The sequence below is a fragment of the Dama dama genome, chromosome 12, assembly GCF_033118175.1.
Source record: "Dama dama isolate Ldn47 chromosome 12, ASM3311817v1, whole genome shotgun sequence".
Classification (NCBI taxonomy): domain Eukaryota; kingdom Metazoa; phylum Chordata; class Mammalia; order Artiodactyla; family Cervidae; genus Dama; species Dama dama.
The window spans coordinates 95512857-95536258 of record NC_083692.1 but is presented as its reverse complement, the minus strand read 5'-3'; the positions used below and the strand labels follow the sequence as shown (position 1 = coordinate 95536258).

General features: G+C 50.3%; 1 protein-coding gene across 2 annotated transcripts in view; it reads right to left on the bottom strand.

The window, feature by feature from the left end:
- Positions 1-17978, bottom strand: part of HRH2 (histamine receptor H2) — an 80176-nt gene extending 62198 nt beyond the window's left edge. Inside the window, exon 1 of one of the 2 annotated variants that reach the window (XM_061158168.1) lies at positions 17427-17978. The gene's annotated coding sequence lies outside the window, so the exon portion shown is untranslated. Of the gene's footprint in view, positions 1-17169; positions 17272-17426 lie in introns of those variants that run through there. The other variant, XM_061158167.1, reaches the window with a different exon arrangement.
- Between the last annotated feature and the right edge of the window lie 5424 nt (positions 17979-23402).

The window sequence follows — 23402 nt, the reverse complement described above, 5'->3', positions numbered from 1 at the left end:
TGCAAAGAAAATGGGGCTTGAAGTGTTGAAGGTCACCCCCCAGCAGAGGTACAGCCCAAAGGCCCACCAGGTCTGCCTAATGCCCAACGCCCCTCTCACTGCTGCCCGCCCACAGAATCCTGCGAGAGATGCCACGGACAGTCTGTTTTATTTGCCAACAGAGGAGCCAAGCCATAGTCTGGGGGTTGGGGTCTTCTCCCATAAAATTTTATCAAACTGAGTCCAACACTTTTCTTTCCGTTTTCACTAAGAAGCGAAATGAAGCTCCCCCTTTGCAGTTTAAGTACCTAACCCCCCAGGCAAAGCCACTGGGGGAGTAGCTGGCAATTTGGGGGAATCAGTTAAAGCTCCTTGGGTTTCTCACTCAACCTGGAAGATGAATCCAATTCTCCAAGCAATCGTTTACAATAGGAAAAGAAAATGATATTCACCAGGCAACCACTGTGTGCTAAGGGAGCACACAGTGGCTTCTGGGGGAGCCAGTGGGCAAGTCTGTGGAGTAGGTCATGTGATCCTTGTTGTGCAAAATTGACATGCCTACAAGTGAAAGGACACCCAGGGGCTGAAAGACAAGGACTTTGACATTGGATGAATCTGGGTTTCAATCTCAGTATTGTCATTTAAGAGCTTGGTGACCCTGGGCATATGACTGCAACCTCTCTGAGCCTTAGTTTTCTTTTATAAAATGGGGGTAATGATATGTTCTTCTTCACTTGGTGGTTGTGAAAATGCAGAGAGCAAAGGTGTGTAAAACACTTTGTGCCTGGCATATGGCAGGTTACATTAAATATAATAATAGTATAAGAATAATAGTTCATAGTAACAGAAATGTTACCTTGTATTATTGTCGAAGGCCCCATAGCCAGGAAACTGCATTCACACATGCTCTATAAATGTAGGGAGTGGATCCCAGGGCAGACACTGTGCTGAGTGCCAGGGGACAGCGGTGAACATGGAAGACAAATCTTGGAACTTCTCCGACAGCATGGTGGTGGTTGGGGTTGGGGGCGGCAAACATGAAGTAACGCGCAGCAGAGCTGCTGATTCAACTGCAGTAGGTTGACAGGGGGGACTGTAAGGAGCCACAGGCTTCCCTGGCAGCTCAGCTGGTAAAGAATCCGCCTGCAATGCAGGAGACCTCGGTTCGATCCCTGGGTTGGGAAGATCCCCTGGAGGAGGGCATGGCAACCCACTCCTGTATTCTTGCCTGGAGAATCCCATGGACAGAGGAGCCTGGCGGGCTACAGCCCATGGGGTCGCAGAGTCGGACACAACTGACTCAGCCCAGGAGCCACAGTGATACACGGTGGAGGGACCGATCCTGCTCTGGAGGGTATGTGATTTGAGATCTGAACAGATAGGAAAAGGGTCACTCAGTGAAAACAGGTGACGAGCAGGCTCCAAACAGAGGACAGCTGCTACAAACACTGGGAGGCAGAGAGTTGGGGATGTCGGCAGAACCGTAGGAACACTTGGGGGTTGGGGGGGTGAGTAGAGGATGGCACGACTGGAAGCCCAGAGGGGGCTTTACGTCCAGCAGTCCTGCGGGGACACCAGGGGGTGGGGGGTGGCCGCAGGGTGGCAGGGAGCCTCACTGGGCCCTGTTGGCTGCCCCCAGTCATCACTGCCAGCACTGAGATGCAGGGGTCACTGGGTCCCTGGCAGGCAGTTCGTCTTTACGAGCCGTAATGTCCCAGAACATCGCCCCGTCACTTGGTCATTTCGGATGTTCTGGGTACCGGGTGCTGCGGGCATCAGAGAGTGGTCCCGGGGTCAGCTCCCCCAGGAGCACTGCCCGCTCGGGAGTCCCAGAGGCGCCTGGGAAGTGGAAGCTATGTCAGCGGGGTGACTCCCATTCTTGAAGGAGGGAAGACGGGCCTTCTAAGCTCCGCTGTGGCTGCAGACAAAGGTGCTGAGCAGCGTGCCTGGAGGCCAGGTGGCGGGGGCCACGCCACTTCAGAAAGGCTGGCGGGCTCTGGGACTCCATCACTGGGAGCCCGGGATGCAGGGTAGGGCCCAGAGGTGCACCCATAGGGTGAGGCGGGTCCAGCCTCCAGCAGTCCAGACACTGCCTAATGATGGGGGCGGGGGCCATGGGGGGTGTGGGGAGCAGCGGGGGGCTGTGGGAACTGGGAGGATGCTGTGGGTGATGCTGTGGATGGTGGCAGGTGACAGCGGTGTGTGTGTGCAGAAGGCAACATTTTATGGGGCCTGGAAAACCCCATGGATGCTAAAAACAGACAACTGACCCAGCAGTTGCACTTTGAGAAATTCATCATGTGACCTGGAAATGGTGTTCAGGTCCCTGTGGCAGCACACAATGCAATCATCAAAAGGACAAGTGCACCAGTTTCTCATAATTTTTAGATTCCACATATAAGTGATATTATACAGTATTTGTTTGTCTGTGTCTGACTTATTTCACTTCAGCATAATAGCCTCCAAGTTCATCCATGTTGCTATCAATGGCAATATTTCCTTCTTTGCTGTGGCTGGATACTACTCCATGGTATATATGTCCCACGTCCTCTTTATCCATTCACCTGTTGATAGACACTTAGGTTGCTTCCATACCTTGGCGACTGTAAATAACACTGCTATGAACATTGGAGTGCGTGTTTCTTTTCAAATTAGTGGGTTGTTTTTTTTTTTTTTTTTTCAGATATATCCAAGAGTGAAATTGCTAGGTCATATGGTAGCTCTAGTTTTAGTTTTTTGAGAAACTTCCTTGCTGTTTTCCAAAAAAGAAGCAGACTCACAGACACAGAGAACAAACTAGTGGTTACTAGTGGGGAGAAGGATGGGAGGGAGGGACAATATAAAGGTAGTGGATTAAGAAGTATGAACTATTATGGATAAATAAGCTACAAGGATATATTGTAAATGTTGTTATTCACTATATTGTATGCCTGTAACTTACATAATACCATATATCAACTGTACTTGGATAAAAAAATTAAAATTAAATAAAGGACTATTGCAGGCTTTGGGGCTGATGTGAAATGGTTCTGCATGTGTGAGTGTGACATGCTAAAGGGGGAACGTGCGCGTATTCTTGTGGTCTTGCACTGACACGCAGACTGGTCCAGGAAGGACACACGTGAAAAGGGGCTGACTGCTCCCAGAGGGGTTGATGGGGGCTCAGCCAATGGGTGCGGGATAAACTTCCTTCCCCATATGTGCCTTGGAACCTTGGGAATCTTTTTACCTATAGTCAGTGCCATGGTTTTTCCAGTAGTTATGTACAGATGTGAGAGTTGGACCATGAAGAAGGCTGAGCGCCGAAGAACTGATGATTTCAAATTGTGGTGCTGAAGAAGATTCTTGAGAATCCCTTGGACAGCAAGAAGATCAAACCAGTCAATCTTAAAGGAAATCAACCTGGGATATTCATTGGAAGGACTGATGCTGAAGCTGAAGCTCCAATACTTTGGCCACCTGATGCAAAGAGCCAACTCACTGGAAAAGACCCTGATGCTGGGAAGGATCAAGGGCAGGAGGAGAAGGGGGCGACAGAGGATGAGATGGTTGGATGGCAACACTGACTCAATGGATGTGAGTTTGAGCAAACTCTGGGAGATTGTGAAGGACAGGGAAGCCTGGCGTGCTACAGTCCATGGGGTCTCAAAAAGTCGGACACGACTGAACGACTGAACAATGACAGCCGTGGGCAGACATCACCTATGGCCAAACTAACAGCCAGGCCACAGGGCTTGACCAGCAGAGAAGGGCAGAGGGAAGGCACCCAGGTGGAAGGAACAACAGCAAAGGAAAGGTGGCCGTGTGCTCAGGTGATGCTTAAGAGCGGGACCTGGAGCGTCGGGGCTCCAAGCCAGGGCTGGCACTCGGTCTACCCAGTCAAGAGTAGAATTGATGCTTTTTGAACTGTGGTGTTGGAGAAGACTCTTGAGAATCCCTTGGACTGCAAGGAGATCCAACCAGTCCATCCTAAAGGAGATCAGTCCTGGGTGTTCATTGGAAGGACTGATGCTGAAGCTGAAACTCCAATACTTTGGCCACCTGATGTGAAGGGTTGACTCATTGGGAAAGACCCTCATGCTGGGAAAGATTGAGGGCAGGAGGAGAAGGGGACGACAGAGGATGAGATGGTTGGATGGCATCACCGACTCTATGGACAGGACTTTGAATAAGCTCTAGCAGTTGGTGATGGACAGGGAGGCCTGGCATGCTGCAGTCCATGGGGTTGCAAAGAGTCAGACATGACTGAGTGACTGAACTGACTGACTATTGAGTCAAGAGCCCCTTACTAGTAAGTCCTCTGCTCCAAGCTCACCCTCAGATACCCCTCTTTCCGCAGTCACTGCATAGGACTGGTCAGGTCCGGCCCCTCCAATTACTTCTGTCATTTGCAAAAAGATGATGATGCCTGCCAAGCCCTAGCCCTGCATGATCTGGCCTCTGCCAACCTTTCCAGCCAGTTCTCAGGGTGGGGAGTGGAAATGTAGCTGTGAGGGGAGTGCTGAGGAGTTTGCACTTAGTTCTAAGGGCAGCAGGCCAGCCCTGGAGGTTCAGTCAACAGGTCCGAGATTGCCTAGAGAACTGGTGGCATGCAGGACACCACCCTCTTGATCCCAGTCAGCCGTCAATCAATGAGGCACTTCTGACCGGTGAACATACGTCAAATAGGCTCCACAACATGCTTAGGGCCATCTGCTCTCTGAACATCCTCTCACTCACACTTCACCACAACATCCTGTGGCAAGAGGTCTTTTCCTCATTTTAAAAATGCAGAAACCCAGGTTCAGGAAAGTGAGGTTGCCCAAAGTCTCAATATCACTAAGCCAAAAAGTCAGAATATGAATCCCCGTCTGTCTGACTCCATAATCCTGGTTTTCAGTTGCTATTATTTCAGCTTTCCTACAGAGAAAGAAACTACACCCTTCAGGCTGTCCAAAGAGATGATGTGAGTTCTCCGGGCATCCGCAGCCGAAGATGCTTCCTCTTTTGCTGTCTTTGATCTTCGTGGTTGTAGATTTCTAACTCCTTCCCCACAGTGGGCTTGACGTTCAGTAAAAGCCTCATATGGCAGTAAACAATTTCTGGTTGAGGTTGTTCATTAGAGAGAAAGGCCTTGGGCTCCTGGTGATCTGAGTTTTTGGTTCCACCCTTTCCTGTCTCTGAGCTGACAGGGATCCGAAGCTGGGATTGTTTTCACTTCTGCTCTTAAGCCCATCTTGTCCCAAACACTGCAGCCCCCTTGATGGGGGAGAGTGCCCCCTCTGCACAGGCTGAGAGGTTAACGGACCCAAATATCACCTGGAATTTGGGGCAGGTTCTGTAACCGCTGCTATTGGCACAACCAAAGACGAGCCCCACCCATGTGTGAAAGGCATGGTGCAGCAAAGCGGACTTCTCCTGTGATGACTGTCCTCACTCGGGCATCACAGTGAGGGGAAGATGACTGGGGCTGGAAGCCAGGACACTGGCCTCTTCCATCCGCTGAGCACCCACAGGTAACTTAGTATCTCTGGGCTGCTCTGCGGTACTCAGTCGTGTCTGACTCTTTGCGACCCCTTGGACTGTGGACTCACCGGGTACCCGACCACTCTGACCCTGCCCCTGCCCCAGAGCCTTGGACATGCACCGTCTCCTCCTCAGGCCTCTGCCTTGATCTGCTGCTGACGTGGGTGGACATTGGCATCTTGGCTCAAATATCAGTTCTGTGGAGGGCATCCTCCTTGACCCTTAGAGCAGCTCCTGGACCCTCACCATATCCCCTCCACCTGGCTCTTCACAGAGAAAGCCAATATTTTTTTGGCATTTTTTTCTTTTTTTCCCTATTTGTTCACTGTCTCTCTCTCCGAAATAGAATATAGGCATCATTTTTTGTTCCCTGACAGGCACTTAATGGGGGCTCAATTCATATTTATTGGGTTGACTAATGCATACTGAAAACAACCATCATTGCAGGATAATACCACATTTAGGGGGTGCTTTGAAAGTGTAAGCAATGTTCTAAGAACTGATATTTACATACTTTATCCCATTTAATCTCTCTGCAACAGCCTTCCTACAGGGACACCATTATTTATCTCCACTTTATAGATGAGGAACTTGAGGTTTATGGTGCTTTGTAACCTGACCATGTAGCCCATGACCAGACTTGAGGTAACAAGTGTGGCGAAAGTCCTACAGCTCACTGGGTCACCTTACAGATATCCACAGCAAACAGCGAAGGCTTGCCAGGAACAGTCACACACTGGTTATCTTGGGTAATCCTCTCTGCCCTCCCCCACTTTCCACTCCCTCCATGTGCCATTACTTCAGAGTGAGTCCAGGAGAGCTCCCCGCAGAGCTGCCAGGGCAGTCACTATTACCACACTTTGCAAAGACGGCTCAGAGAGGCCGAATGCCTGGGCTGAGGTCACGCAGCTGCCAGAGGAGGGAAGGGCCCTCTAGGCTTCCAATTGCAAACAGCATACCCTGTCTGAAGCCTACTGTGTTTCCAAACCTCATGCATTCATGGACCAACTCCACGATTTTGCCAAACCCACAAAATATACCAGTTCTATTTTGTACTTAACATTTTTCTTTAAAGTGATAGAATGAATTGCAAAAGGAATTTTGTCTTATTATTACAATAACCACCAGGATCACTTTCCCTCAAGTAGGCTACCCTGAAAACAAAGGCAGTGGAAACAGAGCTGATGTTATTAAATTCCATGTAGCTGCTGCTGCCTGAAAAGCCAGCCCAACCCTCTCCTAGTTAGAAAGGCTGTGCTACAAAGGTGTTAAAGACACATTAGCACCTAACTGATAACTTTCCTTGCACAAAGAAGAAAGTCTGAAGGAGAACTAAAAAGCCAATCTGTTCACCATGTGATGGGATGGTTGTTGTTATCTGAGACAACTGCCATCCAAGTCCACCCCAGGACACTCAGGGCCACCTGCCACACTTGAGTATTTCACTCAACCCAGGAAGCTAACACTGTGTAGTGGAGAGGAACCAGGAACCTGTCAGAGGCTCAGTTTTCCCATCTGTAAATGAGCGGAAAACCACAGCATGCGATGCTGGCAAGATGAAATGTGAAGGTAACTGGATGCTAGAGACGTGATGGCACCTTGGTAAATGCCTCTCCCTGCCCCCTGGCCATTCTCTGGTCTTCTCGCCCACCCTCCTGCAAGAGAAGGCACCCAGGTAAACATGTCTTCATCTGGAAGATCTGAGCACAGGGGTAGGTAGCTCCTGGGCAGCCCTGCACAGTCTCCATGGCTGGCTGGGACCATGTGTGGGTCAGAAGGCTTCTCCTCCCAGCCCGCCTCTCACTGCTCCCCATCTCAGCCCTGAGAAAAATAAGGCTTCTCCCAGCAGCTGCCACAAGGTTGAATCCCATCTCTGCTACTTGCCAAGGAGGCACTGTTAGCCAGGCAGCTTTGCCTTGAGCCTCGGTTTCCCTTTCTGCAAAACGGGGATACTAGTCCCAAACACACAAGGGTGTAGAATGGCTGGTGATGGGTTAAGAGCAAGGCACCTCCAGGACCAGGGACCTGAGCCATGTTCTGGCCCCGCTGCTTCTTTATGCAGCCATAGGGAGCAAGGGCTTGGATTCTTCCCATCTCAGATTCCTCACCGGGCACAACGGAAATCACAGGAAACTCCCCGTTATCCGACTGTTGTGAGGGGTAGATGGGCAAACGTGTGTGATGCTCCAGAGACTAAGTGCTGAGCGCAAGGGAGCGCTCCGCAGACGCACAAACAGCACACGGCCGGGACTAGAACCCGCCTCCCTCCAGCTGCCCACTGGCCTCCTGGGCCCTTCTCCCCTCAAGGCCCCCCACACCCCCTCCCTCAGCCACTCGCTCCCAGCCCCCCAGCCTCCAGCCCCCAGCCCTGGGGACCAAATCACTGCTGCTTGGCTTCTACTCCGGGTGCAGGCTTTCTGAAGATGCTCACTCAAGACAATTCCAGATACACACAAAACTGTAGGCTTAACTGTAGTATTCATGACAGGTGATGCTGCAAATGACTTTTATATGTTCAAAACTGGAAGAATAGTGGCGTAAATTATGTCCTAATGGAATTACTAGAGCTGCTGCTGTCACATTTTGGAAACTATGAAATAAGGGGAAATGCTTACATTTAAGTAGTAAAGCAGCAGGATTCAGATTGTATACAGAGGATGACTGCAGCTATGAACTCCTACCCTGTTAACCAGCTGGAGAGAAACACAACAAATAAAGTTTATGTCTAGAAGGACGGGCTGGATGGTAATAGTGGCTTTCTGATGGTGATACAATTATTTGTTACTGTTTTCTTCTACATCTCCTTATTCAAAATCTTCTACACTTGAGAATGAAGCCTACTGGGACTAAAAAGCAACATGAAGATGCAGAAGTGTGTCTAGTATATTCTCCTTATGTCAAAGGTGAGAATACATACATATATATGTAAACATGTGTCTATATGTGGTGCTTCCCAGGTAGCGATAGCAGTAAAGAATCTCCCCTGGAGGAGAGCATGACAACCCCCTCCAGTATTCTTGCCTGGAGAATCCCATGGACAGAGGAACCTGGTGGGCTACAGTCCATAGCGTCACAGAGTCAGACGCAACTGAGGTGACTTAGTACACATGCATATGTTTATATATGAAGTGTATATGTTTTTGCATGAAGAAAATCTGAAAAGATACATTGCAACAAAATAAAATTGACCCCCTCTTTTGGGCAAGGTAGACAGGGCCTTTGTATATTATATCATGTAGCTTTGTATGGGCTTCCCTGGTGTCTCAGTTGGTAAAGAATCCGCCTGCAATGCAGGAGACCTGGGTTCGATCCCTGGGTTGGGCAGATCTCCTGGGGGAGAGCCAGTATTCTTCCCTGGAGAATCCCCACAGACAGAGGAGCCTGGCGGGCTGCAGCCCATGGTATTGCAGAGTTGGACACGACTGAGTGACTAAGCACGCACACACCTCTGTATATTGTACTTCTGAGCCATATCAGTGTTTTATTTAATGAAAAAGTGAGAAGAAAAAGTCCTGGCTATCTAATAAACCTTTAGAAATAGGCGGTATTTCCCCAAATAGGGGCAGGGTGCTACTTAAACAAAGGAATCTGTACTGGGAATGATTCAGGGGTGAATCAAGTCAGCTGGGGTCTTACTGGACCGAGTCCACCAGCGTGTGCTATGACTGACAGGCCCTGACGATTGCAGGGCTTTCCAAAAAGCCAAATATGATCCCAGACCCACTCTCTCTCTGCCAGCCCTACTTTTACCATGGAGCCTCCCCTGACAATGATGCTCCCAGGACCTGTCAGGGAACGCAGGGCAAGGGAAAGGTACTAGGGCAGAGAAAACTAGGAGGTTGGTCAGACCTCCTAGGTCCAAGGGCCTAGGACCCAGGCAGGCTGTGTGTGAACAGTCTACATCCTCTGGGACTGGGGGTACAAGCATGGTGACCCAGAGAGGGGATCGGGACTTGGGTCAGAGGGATGGCTACTGTGGTCAGTATGGGTCCAGTGCCACGGGATCACCACATTCTTCAGGAGAAACTGGAAAGATGATGTTTAAGTGAGTGAGTGAAAGTCACTCAGTCGTGTCCACCTTTTGTGACCCCACAGACTATACAGTACATGGAATTCTCCAGACCAGAATACTGGAGTGGTAGCCTTTCCCTTCTTCAGGGGATCTTCCCAACCCAGGGATCAAACCCAGGTCTCCCGCATTGCAGGTGGATTCTTTACCGACTGAGCGATCAGGGAAGCCCTGATGTGAGTACTTCTGGCTTTAAAATAAAACATCTAGGGGACTTCCCTGGTGGGCCAGTGCTAAGACTCTGTGCTCCTAAGGCAAAGGTGTGTGCATGCTAAGTAGCTTCAGTGTCCAACTCTTTGCAGTCCTGTGGACTGTAGCCCACCAGGCTCCTTTGTCCATGGGGATCTCTAGGCGAGAATACTGGAGTGGGTTGCCATGCCCTCCTCCAGGGGATCTTCCCCACCCTGGGGTCGAGCCTGTGTCTCTTACATCTCCTGCTTTGGCAGATGGGTTCTTTACCACTAAATGCAGGGGGGCTGGGTTCAGTCCTTGGCCAGGGAACTAGATCCCTCAGGCCTGGAAGCAAAGATCCTGTGTGCTGCAACTAAGATCTGGAGTAGCCAAATAAATAAATAAACATTTAAAAAGGAAGAAAGGAAGGAAGGAAGATCTGAAAATATATACAGTCTTTGAAAAAATAAATAAAAGACTCAAACTTTTCAATGAAATCTCATTTTAAAATAATGGCTTAATAAAAAATATCTTACAGTTTCCTGCGAAAGTCCTCCACCAGCAGGTGTCTATGACCTTGGCACATTCCTGCTGCTCTCGGAGAGCAAGGTCGGCCCCCAGGACCTGGTTGCTTTTCTAACCACCCTCCCGCCTTTCATACGGCTTTGCAAATTCTGCCCTAGATCAAATCCATCAGTCAGTGTTCGGGGTGGGGGGGTGGGGGTCTGACATTTACCCATCTCTGCCCTGGGAGTGTGATACAGGGTCCAGAAGGGGGGTGATTGATTCTAGCAATGGGCTTTCTCTTGGGTAGTGAGTGCTCTGCGTCTGGAAGGGACGGGCAGTGGGGCCATAGCCGGGAGTCCCACGGCCTTCAGAGGCCAGAGTCTCTGCCCCTTTTGCCCTCCCCAGCCTCAGTTTCCCCTCCCCTCTTATCACGCCCTGTACTTCAACCACGCAGGAGGCTTTACCCTTCCTTTCACTCTCGACAGTCTCACAGCTCTGGTCCTTTGCAGAGCCCAATCCCTCGGTCTGGACACCCTCTTCCACTGCCTCTGTGGTCATGCCTCAGCCACCAGGAAAACGCCACCCTCACGGGCCAGCTCCCACAGGTCCCATGCCTCCCCGTCACAGCAGCCTGGGAGGCTGGCCCTGGCATCTTCCGTGTCGTTCATTGTTTAGACTCCCCGATCTCCTTCAGGTGCTTCTGTCTGCCAAACAGCTTTAGACTCTGCCCCTTCCCTCCAGCGGCAGTGCTCCAGCCTTCATCTCTGCTCATCTGGAAAGAGCAAGGGTATCCAGACAGGGTGCCTGGTCTCCCCTTCTCTCCCCAGCACCCTGGCCTCTGTGCTGTCTGGGGAAAGGGCACTTTTCAAAAGTGCAACCTGCTGGCCTCTATCCGCAGCCTCCAATCTCTGCCCAGCACCTGCAGCCTCCAGGGCTAAGTCCACACTCTTCCGCTTGGCACTGCAGGCTTTCCATGATCAGGACCTCAGCAAATCGAATCCTCTGTTACCTCCTTCCACTGACCCCGGAGCCTCAGGCAAAACCTAATTGTCCTGAATGCCCTGAGCACACCTGGAGGCTTTGCAGCCGTGTCTCTGCACACCTCTTCCTATGCCTTTAATACCCAGACACTCTGCCTACCTGCGGCGCTCCCGTTCACCCCCACACCCAGCTTGCAAATCCTCCCGCTTCCCCGCCAGGCAGTGGGTATTCCAGTCTGAGGGCTACTCGCCACTTCAGGGCTGCCGCTGTCCTGCTGCTGGCTGCAAGCCTGCCTTCCCCATGACACCTGGATCTCTGGGCAGGTGTGGCGCTTATCTGTCTCTATGTCTTTGGGGCACCATGCAGGACTAGGCATGGCAGACCACCAGGAAGTGTTTGTTAAGTGACTGAGTGAGGGGCCGGATGGCTCTAATGCTCAGAGAGGGTTTGGAGGTTAGATTACTCTCTTGGGGAAAGTGGGTGACTCTAGAGCTGAAAGTAGCCAAGGTGGAGCCCTGGGGCGAGCTGTTGACAATTCTTCCTACTGTTCCTGGCTGCCACATGCTCCTGGAGACTGTCCCCACGGAGCTGCCGATTATCAGCCACGCCGCCTGCTACGATCCGTGACCAACTTGGCTCCAGCCACCTTTCTCTCACTGCCATGGCGCCAGGCCGGCGCCTCCTGGCAGAGCTACCACAGGGAAGCTGGCATCAATGAAGGGCAGAGTTAGAAAGGCCCTGTGAGGTCAGCCAGCTCATATACCTGTGTCTGTTTTCAGATGGGGCAGCCGGGACCCAGAGAGGGGCAGCCACTTGCCCAGGGTCACACAGGAGGCCAGTTCTTCTGGATTTTATGAGATACTAAAAAGGATATCCAAAAGAAACCTTGAGAGGGGATAGAAAAAGCTTGTGGGTGGGTGTCAGGGAAGGCTCTTGAGACCAAGAGAACAGGGAAGCTCTTTCTGAGGCTGATCCCAGAGCTGCTATGCAAAGGAGGATGGGGTGGCAGTTGGGGGTAGGGGAAACCTCCCTGCAAAGGACTCGCACAGTGACGGGCTTGCTGCTCTGAGGTCGGCTTGGCCATAGCAGAGTGAGGGGAAATGCGCCCAGAGATGGGGGCAAGGCCCCGTCAGGCACGCCTGGTACCTCTCTGCAGGGTTTGTGGCTCGCTCTAAGTAAGGGAAGCATGCAACCAAGTTTTAAAGCTGATTTGAAAAGACGGTGCTGCAAACAAGATACACAAACGGCCAAGAAGCACCCAAAACGCTGTTCAAATTCATTAGCCATCAGGGGAATGCAAATCAAAACCACAGTGATATCACTTCACACCCACTAGCATGGCTAGGATCCAAAAGTCAGACCATGAGCGTCAGGGAGGATGGAGACCTCAGACAGGGCTGGTGGGGATGTACGATGGCGCCACTGCTTCGGAAAACACTCTGGTGCTTCTTCAAAGGGTTAAACCTAGTGTTATCATACGACCTAATAATTCTACTTTTAGGTATATACCTCAGAGAAATGAAAATTTATGTCCTGACAAAACCTGTACACAACTGTTCAGAGCAGTGTTACTCATAATAGCCAAAAAGGTAGATACGACCCAAATACCAATCAAGCATCAACTGATGAATGGATAAACAAAATGTGGTCTATCCATGCAATGGAATATTATCTGGGCCATAAAAAGCGGTGACGTACTGACACAAGCTACAACATAGATGGCCCTTGAGGACACAATGCTGAAAATAAGCCAGACACAAAAGGTCATATGTTGCATGATTCCACTGACACGAAATCTCCAGAACAGGCACATCTACAGAGACAGGAAGCAGATCAGTGATTTGTGGGCGGGGGGGGGGAGGTGGGGGGGTGGGGGGGGGAGGTGGATAGGGTGCACAGCCAATGTGTAGAAAGTTTCTCTTTGGGGTGATGAAAATGTTCTGGAATCAGACAGCAGCCACGGTTGTACAGCTCTGCGAATATACTCAAAGCAGCTGGCTTATATATTTGAATTTTATGGCAGGTGAATTATATCTCTATAAAGCTTTTATGTTTTTTGTTTAAAAAGAGACCACTCTGGCTGGTGGTGGGGGCAGAGTGGCAGCAGGGAGGCCAGGAGTGCTGTCACGGGCTCCAAGGTGGCAGCTGCTGAATATCCGTGGACGCCCTGCATGGGCCAACCCTGCTCAGGACGGCCCTTCTCTTCTGTTCCAGGGTTTCTCAACTCAGCACCATTGACATTTTGCACAAGTAAATTCTCTGTTGTGGGGACCGTCCTGGGCCTTGTGGGATGTTTGGCAGCATCCATGCCTTCTGCCCACTGGCTGTCAGTACACCTCCCCACCCCCAGCTGTGATAATCAAAACTATCTCCATATGTTGATAAATGTCCCTGGGCGGCCAAACTGCCCAGTTGAGAACCACTGTTCTAGCCTGTCTTGCTCACCTGGTGGGTTCTTGCTTATCCTTCCAGAACCATTTCAGATACCATCTTGTCCAGGGAGCCTCCGTTCTTCCTCCTCTGAGGCCCCAGTGTCCCTAAAACAATCCCCCACCCCCACCAGGAAGGCCCTGCGGACACAGTTTACACACTGCTCTCCCCCACGTCTGTGTGGGGATGGCACCTTATGTGCCTTTGGGTCCCTAGCACAAGGCCTGGCACTTCAGAGGTCACTGCTGAGCCGTTTCTTTTCTTTTAAACAGAAACTTGATTTAATTTGGGGGGTCATGTCCCACAGCTTGCAGGATCTTTGTTCTCCGACCAGGGACTGACCCTGCGCCCCCACAGTGAGAGGCTGAGTCATAACCACCGAACCACCAGGGAATTTCTCAAGCCATTTCTTTGGAAAGTGCAGAGAAGCACTGCCTCCCCCAGGGTTTTTGTGATAAGTACTAAAATGTCAACTGATGGAGTCTGTTGACCCTTCCTGACTCCAGCTGAGCGCAGGCTCTGAATGTGGGTGGCCTGGCTTTGGATCCTGTGGGACAGCGGGAACTGGCTGAAGAGGTCTCACTCTCGGCTTCTTCTCTGAGAAATGGGGCTATCGCGAGCACCTGCCTCACAGATTCACCACGAGCACACAGGAAAAACAACTCAGGCAAATCTAGTATTCCTTCTTCCTTCTAAGATGCCTGCCAGGCCTCAACACAGAGGTGACCCTCTTGCTGACAGGCCTCCGTACTTCAGCCGTGTCCTGGCTGCTGGCCAGGAAGAGGTGGGAACAGGTGGAGTACATGGTCCTTAAAAATCAGACAGTTCTATGTCCACTAATTATTACAGTATATGTTCATTGACTAAAATCTGTAAAGTCTATAAATTATAAAGTGGGAATAAATTTCCCACGGGCAAACACTGTTAACACCGTTTGGCTTATATCCTTCCAGTCTTTTTTCTAAGTACTTGCCACCAATTTGTGATGGTACATATACACATACTCAAGTCCCCATCCATGAAGAACCGTCCATTTTTCATAGAGTACAGACTGGTGGTTGCCCAGGGGAAGGGGGCTGAGGGGGGAAGCAGTGGGAGGATGGGGTTAGCTGATGTAAGCTGTTACATATACAATGGATAAACAAGGTCCTACTGCACGGCACAGAGAACCATATTCAGGAGCCTATGATAAACCATAATGGAAAAGAATACTTTAAAAAAGAATGTCTCTCTCTCTAAATATATATTATATATATATATATATATATATACACACACACATATAACTGAATTACTTTGCTATAACAGCAGAATTTAATACTATGTTGTAAATCAACTATACTTTAATTTCAAGTGTTTTAATATTGTAGTAAAATACAGATAACATAAAAAATTTAGCATCAAAAAAGAGGATTGTCCATTTTTATTAGCCACCTGACTGTTTCATAGTTTCCCCAGTTGATCTCCTACTTTCGAACATGTAGGTCCTCTCTCTTGATGAATCTCTTTCCAGCTGAGCCTTGGTTTATATTCCCATCATCTTGTTTGGATATTCTGCTCTTCTCTTAGAACACTTTTGGCAAAGGAACCTCTCCAGCCTGCCGGAACACCCATTTTCCCAGAGCAGGATGCCCATTTTCCCGTCATCACAGACTTTCTCCCTAAACTGAGCTAAATCCTTGAGACTGGGACCCAATCCTGTTTCTGCTTCTCTGGGGCCCTCGCGGAGATGGAGCACAGCTGGATTTGTTTTCCCCTCGGACACCTCAGCCCAGACGGTCAGCTCCATTAGTCATGAGAGGATGCAGATGGAAAACTGCTCTTGTGACCTGGAGCGGCAGCCTCAGTTGAGATTAATGGAGGTAAGGTGAACTGGGATGAGCGGGCAGGGGAAGGAAAAGTTGGTGGGACAGAGTGAGGCAGCCTGGTATCTGCTTCCTGTGTGGAGTTGGGCCGTGACCGTCCTTCCTTCCAGACTCCTGGAGAAATCACCTGGCAAAGGGACCCCCCACACCACAGCCAGACTTCAGACTCACTTTCTCCAGCGATTACGTAGCACCTCTTCCTATTTCATGCTTCACAAGAAACCAGCCAACAAGCAAGCAATGAACCAGGTGCCAGGAACGCCATCTACCACCATATTTGGGGGCCAGTTTGGTGCTCTGAGAAGCACTCTGCAATCAGGCAGGACTGGGGCCAGCCCCAGGGCAGGCACTTCCCATCAGTGTGACCCTGAGGAAATCACAGACCCTGTGAGCCTTGGTTTTCTGTAAACTGGATTCCCTGACTATTGCAACGACTATAGCCAATACCATATACATCACAGGCTGAGTTACCAGGCCTGGCATGTGCAAAAGAAACGTTCTTTTTTCATTCTGTTCAATTCTTCTCATAACTCAGGGTCCAAGGTGTCAATAAATATCATTTACTAATTGCCTTTCCTAACCTCCAGCAACAGGAATCTCCTGAACAGGGAGGAATTCATGACTTTCTATTACAAATAAGGAAACTGAGGCTCAGAGAGCTTCCGTCAGGAGTCTTGACTGGATGTAAGCTGTTATCTCAAAGGCGTCACATCTAAAATAACCACCAGGATGTTGTATCTGGGTTGGAGAGAGGGGCTCCTGACACCCCCCTCCTCATTCCCTGGGCACTGCTTCATGCCCAGCTGGACCACTAACCATCTCTGGCAAAGGAGACCGGGACTGATCTGGCACATACAAATGAGTTTCCAGGAGGCAGCCCGCGCCAGGACTCTGGACACCCGAGTTAGGGCATGACAGCTGCCACCGGGGAATGCCACGACCCGCAGCTACCTGCCTGCCTCACCTTCTTATCCTTGAGTGGAGCTGAGGCTCCCATGCTCAAGGTCAGCTGCGCGCATTAGGCGGCAGAACTGCGTTTCCAAGCCTCCAAGCCGAGGCCACCTGCCCGGCTCCATCCTGGAGGCTCGCTGTCCAGAAGCTCCCGGTACCCGGTCCTCGCTCCCGGGCATCGGGCATCGGGGTGACAGTCCAGGAGAGCGAAGGCTCCCTAAGGAGCTGGGAGCCCCCTCCCGGACCACCCCCTGCCCTCTACCGGCTTTCCTTAAGCAGAAAGTCGTGCCTTGCGCCCACAGACATCGCCCTGAGAAAACGCCAGCGCCCAGACATAGGGACAAATCATGGGCTGTTTCTGCGAAAGTGGGTTTTCCAAATCCATCCCCACGGGGGCAGCGGGGACTTCCGCGCGATCCCGCGCCCAGAGCACCACCGCAGACCGACCGGGGCTGCACCCCGCGCTTGCCACGTTCCCAGGGCGCCACCCCCGCGAGTCACAAAAGGAAACTGAGTCTCGCCGGCAAACGGACTGGTCCAAGGTCAGGCACAGCCCGCACGCGGACTGGCCGGGCTCGAACCTGGGGTCAGGGTCAAGCCGGCGACGGGGAACCGGGAGCAGCCGCCAGGGGCGCCCCTCCTCTCCACCAGCGCCTGCCCGGGGACCCCACCCCGCGCCCAGGCTCGGCGGGGAGACGGCGGCCGCGTTACCTGGAGCTGCCGCCGCCGAGGTGGCTCCGCTCGGGCTCGCCTCCGTCCTGCGCCCGCGCCGGCTGCGCTCCGGGCAGGGATGGAGCGGGCGGCGCTCCCCGCCCGCCCGCGCCCTGCGCCTCGCACCCACTTCCTCGTCTCCGCCCCCAGCTCGCTGCTCCTGGCTCCCGCTAGCTCCTTCCCTTCCTTCCCTCTCCAAGTCTCTTTCTCTCCCTCTCTGTCGTCTCTTTCCCCCAACGGCGCACGCACACACTCACATGCTCCCCTCCTTGGCTTTCCTGCGTCTCCCACACTCTCCCACACTCTGTCTTTTGCTTTCTCCTGGACCTTCTTTCCTTCTGTCTCTGCCTCACACTTTCCCTTTTGTCTTTCTTTTTTCTTTTGGTCACGCTCCCTCCTCTTTCCCTAGCTTTTCCCCTCCCTCCCGCCCACTCCCCCCACTGCCTGGCCTGGGACCCAGACTCCAGCTGTGCCTTCCTGGCTAAGAGGAAAGGGACTTCTGACTGGTTCAGCACTGGTTTCTGCCCACAGCTGGACGGCCTGCCCTGGGAGGGCTAGACCCATGGGATCAGGTGGCACCCGCTACCCGTGGGTGTCCAGCTCCCAGCCACCTGGAATCAAGCTAGAAGAGAGAGGAAGAACTAGTTTCAAGGGAGAAGTCTGGAAAATTCTGGGATCTGGACTGGAAACAAAGAGGGCCTGAGGCTTAAGGGCACCGAGAAATCAGTTCAGGGGTTATTAATAAAAAATAAAAAAAAAAATCAGTGGAGTTTCAGAAATGCCCAGAGTGGATCTGTTCTATTTGAAGAGAGAAATGGAGAGAGCGAAAAGGTAGGAAGGAGGGCCTTGGGGAAAAAGGGCTCTTGGAGTAGGGAAAATAACACCCGCCTTTCAGATGAAAACACAGAGGCTCAATGGGAGAAAGCCTCTCTTCAGATCAAGGTATCAAGGCTACTATGCTAACCCAGCAGACTTTGGTGGAGCAGAGCCTGGGTGGGCAGGATGTTGAGGGTTGTACCAGGCCTGGGTTGCAAACCCAGAGTAAGCGAGGCAGGCAGTCAGATGGGCTGCCCCATCTGATATGTAGAGGGGAGTTTCTGCAGAAGTTTGACAAAGCAGGGGGAAAGGGAGCTGGTTCTGCTGAGTCTAAGTTTCAGGTATGTGCTGTGGATGACTGACACCCCACTGCAAGTCATTCTGTCACTGTGCCCCACCCCCCAGGGCTATGTGTGTGCTGAGATGCAGAGACTAAGGTTGTAGTTCCCTGGAGCTCAGAGGTCACAGCTTCTGGGGGAGGCTGTTGTAGATGGTGTATCCAAGTCACCAGTAACTTGGAATGACAGCAAAGGCCTCCAAGTTGGTCTCACAGACTCTACTCCTGCTCACCAACAATTCACAAAGTAATGTGTGTGTGTGTGTGTATTAAGTCATGTGTGACTCTTTTGCAACTCTATGGACCGTAGCCCACCAGTCTCCTCTGTCCATGGGATTCTCCAGGCAAGAATACTGGAGTGGGTTGCCATGTCCTCCTCCAGGGGATCTTCCTGGCCCAGGGGTTGAACCAGATCTCTTATGGCTCCTGAGCTGGCAGGCAGGTTCTTTACCACTGGCGCCTCCTGGGAAGCCTCACAGAGCAACATAGGTTATCTCAAAAAAGTATAAATTAGATCATGCCTTTCTACTTCCCTGATGAAAACCCTTCCAGGGCTTTGTGTTGTAGTTAGAATAGAATCCAGGCTCCTTATCACCATCCACATGATCTGGCCATGACCCACCTCTCTGAGCTCGTGTCTCACCATTCTCTGCCTCTCTCTATGTTCCTCAGCTGCAGCACCTTCCTCCTTGTGCCCACAGCAAGCCCAGCTGGATCACACCACAGACCATTTGAACCGGCTGTTCTCTCTGCTTCCCCTACATCTTTTTGCAGCTGCCCAAAAGTCAGCGAGGCCACAAAGCCTGATCATCCTACTTATAACAGTCACTTCCTTGCTACCAGATTTTTCTATCACCCTTTTCTTATTGTAATGAAAACATTTATCACTACGTAAAATTACTTTGTTTACTCATTTGTTTATGTGCTTATTGCCTGCTTTAGCTTACCAGAATGTAACCAGTGAAGGAGCTGGAAACTTGTTTGTACAATTCCCTGCGTCTCCCCAGAGCCTGGAGCAGTAACAAATGCTCTAAAAGTGTAGGTTGAATGAGTGAATGAACAGATGCTATAATGAAGAAGTTTAGAAAAAGGAAAAGTTGGTTGACCCTGCCAAAGAAAACAAAAGTTGTCTATAGAGAGGCATGGTTTTCAAGGCAGATCTTCAAAGGAAAACAGCACTTCACAAGGTGGAGAACAGCGGGAGGGCCACAGAGGCGGGGGAGATAGCTTGGTGAGCGTGAGCGGCACAAGCCGTCAGACAGCCTGGGGCCTTCAGGGAGTGCAGCCTGGCAGGCCGGCAGGAGTCAAAATGTGGGGGCGCCTAAGAGGATGCCCGTGGGCTCTTAGACTTGATCCCGTGAGCCATGGTGGGGCTTTGGCAGGTTTTCACACTGGCTGGCTCCCAGAGAAGAGACGGTTCCGACGACCTTTGTCTCTCGGCTCTGTGGGCAGAGGAAGCAGATGAGACAACAGCGCTTGGACCAACAGTAGAATTAAAATGAGACAGATTTTGGCTCTGTTGAAGGATATTTTTTTTTAAAGGACTCAAAGAGGAAAATGAGCTCCACATGGATGAGATTATTGTCCATTCACATTCGGCGTCCCTTCCAAGAGAGGAGGAACCGTCTGTGACCTGACCGGCCACTAACGTAAACGTAGATGTGATTTGTGTCACTTCTGTGCAGAGGCTCTGGGCCAAGGAGTCCTTGTCGTTTCCCTTTTCTGTCTGTCGTGAGACTGTTCAGGAGATATGCCATGGAGAGAGATTGCTCCCTAACTTTGGGTCCCAGAGTGAGGTCCACGTGGTGGGCACATAATGTAATTGAGAGATAAATGTGACTTAGGCCATTTAGATTTTTGGAGTCACAGACAACAACTTGGTCCTTGGCTTTCCTTGCTGAGTCAGAGGTTCAGTCGAGCTGGTTCCAGCACTTACTATCTGTGGCAGATTTTCAGTGACGGCCACCATATGGCCCTCTGCTCCGTTGCAGTGTGGCAGCTCCTCCCACTGAGAGTGGAGTCTGTGTCCCTTCCCTAGTCTGGACCTGTCTTATGGCTTGCTTGGATGGGCAGAACCCAGAAGAAGTGATGCCGGGTCATTTCTGAGGCTACGCCTTAAGAGGCCTTGATCCCCCAGCTTTTACTCTCTTGGGATCATCCCTGAGGCCACCAGGCTGTGGAGACATCTGAAGGACCACATGGTGGGCGAGAGCCGGCTGTCCCATGTATAAGCGCAGGCGAGCCCAGTAGAACCACCCAGGCACGCACTGAACTGAGAGAAATGGTATATTCTTGTCGGTTCAAGTCAGTGAGCTCTGGGGTGATTTGTTACAAAACAGTGAATTAACTAGATAAGGCGCCATGGGAATCAATTCCCATCTCTAAGCCCATTTGGGCTTCCCAGGTGGCACTGGTGGGAAAGAACCCACCTACCAGTGCAGGTGAGGCGTAAGAGATGCTGGTTCAATCCCTGGGTTGGGAAGATCCCCTGGAGGAGGGCATGGCAACCCATTCCAGTATTCCTGCCTGGAGAACCCCATGGACAGAGGAGCCTGGTGGGCCATAGTCCATAGGGTCGCACAGAGTCGGACACGCCTGAAGCGACTTAGCGTGGCACAAGCCCATTTAGAAAATGAGCTTTTTTTTTTTTTTTTAAGAAAATACACATTAAAAACCATTGTTTTATTAATTGACATGTATTAAGTTCACACATAATCTAAATAAAGCCTTTCAAAATCCACTGTAGGATCCTTAATCAAAATACAGATTACAAGCATTCAGAAACATTCTCATTCTTCTATCATTATGGTTTGAGAATTATAATTTTTATGATTTACAAAACTGAAGTGCATTATTTAGTAAACACAGATAGACATTAATTTTATGACCTTTTACTGAAGGGTTACCTATACTTTTCTTGAATATCAGTGTAAGAGGTCTTTATTTCAACAATGTCAACTCACCATTAAATAAGCACAGGCAGTAAGGTCTGCCTCAAAAGGATGAGGCTTACATGGAAGAAATGAATATTAAATGCATTCATTCTTTCAACACATGATACTGGACCTACTATATGTCTGGCACTGAGTTGACTCTGGGATACAGTAATGAACAAGATAGACAAAGATCTGACTTGCTAGAAGGTGTCGAAAGACACTGAGTAAGAATAAGCCAGATAATTTTAACTAAAGAGAATTGCTATGAGAAAGCAAAGTGGGGTAATGTAATTGAGTATGACTGGGGAGGCACTTTCTTGAAGACAGTCGGAGAAAGTTTTTCTGAGCATGTGACATTTGAGCTGAGCCAGGAATAGGAAAATAAGGGGCAACAGTGTCCCATGTAGGAGCAGTAGGGGCAAATGCAAGGTAGGCACAAACTTGGACTTAGCAAGGAACACAAAGTTCATCATGACTGAATGTAGGAGGGAGAGGGGGCATGGTTTGAGACAGTATTGGTACAAGGTCATAGTGAGGCATGGGGATTTCATCCTAAATGAAATGAAATCATTGGAGGATTTTCATAGACAACCGATACCCTTCACACATTGTAAAGTAAGGCAACTCATGGTCGGTCACCCAACAGATTGGGATGACATTTGCAACCCCTTCCAGCTCTGAAAGTCTCCAGTTCTGTAATAAAGATCTGACGCCCTTTGGTAACTAAGCACTTTGATCATTGAAGTCATCATTATTACAAATAGGCTCCCCACCTCGATAGAGGGCTTCAGGATCTGATGGCCTCAAAGTCCTCCTGGCTCTGAACATGTAAGAACTGTCTTTCAAAGGAAGCCGGAAGAACCTTCTTGTTCTGAGGAAACCCAAACCACTATTTGACCAAAATAGAGAGAAAAAAAAAAAAGTGCCTTCTTTGGATGAGTAATCTCTGACGAGTCTGACAGCTTAAAATTGGAAAAAAAAAAAAGAAAAAAAAAAGATTGCAACAATTAAGATGATGAATGGCATAGTGATAACATTTATCAAAGTGGTCTGTGGAAAATTCCAGGGAAACCCCACCGGTTTTTGTCATCAGTCATTTCTTGTCTCTATCCTGAGCTCTAGGTTTGTGGTAGGACGCCTGAGACTGTGATTGGGGTGTGTGAAGTGCAGCATTTCCTGGCCATCATGTGCTCTGGGTCTGGAGAGAGGTGTTGGAAGGGTCTCAGGGCTGGAGTCCTCAGACAGATGCAACATGCTCCCACCCCACTGGACAACTCCAAGGAGCCTACACTTGGCTCTTTTCCCTGGTGACTTTAAGACTGCATTAAGTGCCCATTCTCACTCACAAAACAGGAAGGAACACAATTTGCAGAGCAGGTACCATCTTCTGTATCTATGCTGTGTTCTTTATATAACACATCAACTCAAATAATTCTTACTAAAGCCCTGTAAGGTAAATGCTGTTATTTCTACCAGATTGCAGATGAGGAAACCGAGGCTCTGAAAGTCAGAGTTTTCTCCAAGGTCTGGCAGCTGGCTGCAGGATTCATGTAACTACCTCCAAAGCTCCTGCTTTTAACTAGTTGGCTCTCCCGGCCCACTCCAGTAGAAAATAGACTGTTTCGTGGGAATCCAAAGTAGATGATGCATTCATCCTGGGTCTCTAGCCAGCCAGCCCACCCTCTGGATTTTGGATTTGTCAGCCTCCTTAATGGCATGAGCCAGTTCCTTAAAATAATTCTCTTTCTCTCTCTATCCACATTCTATTGGTTCTGTTCTTTGGGGAGCCCTGACTAATGCACAGAAGAGGAGCTATTAGCCATGTCCTAAAGCAAGGGTGGGACAGCATGTTTAGAGCAGATGGACACAGGCAGCCCAGAACTGGGGACTCCTGGAATAAAGAAAAAGCTAGTCCAGGACCCATGCTGGGCTGATCCTCTGGGAGCCTGGCTGCGTCATTAATCAGAGTGTTGGGAGGCATGGCGTTCGGAGGTGAGCCTGGGCCCAGCTCATAAAATCATGGGGAGCTTGTCCCTGGTCCAGGCAGGGGCAGAATGGCAAGAGGTGTTGTTTGCCATAGTGATTTCCACCACCCTTTGTCCTTGCTTTACCCACTGTCAAGGCTGGAAAGTTAGAGACTTGCT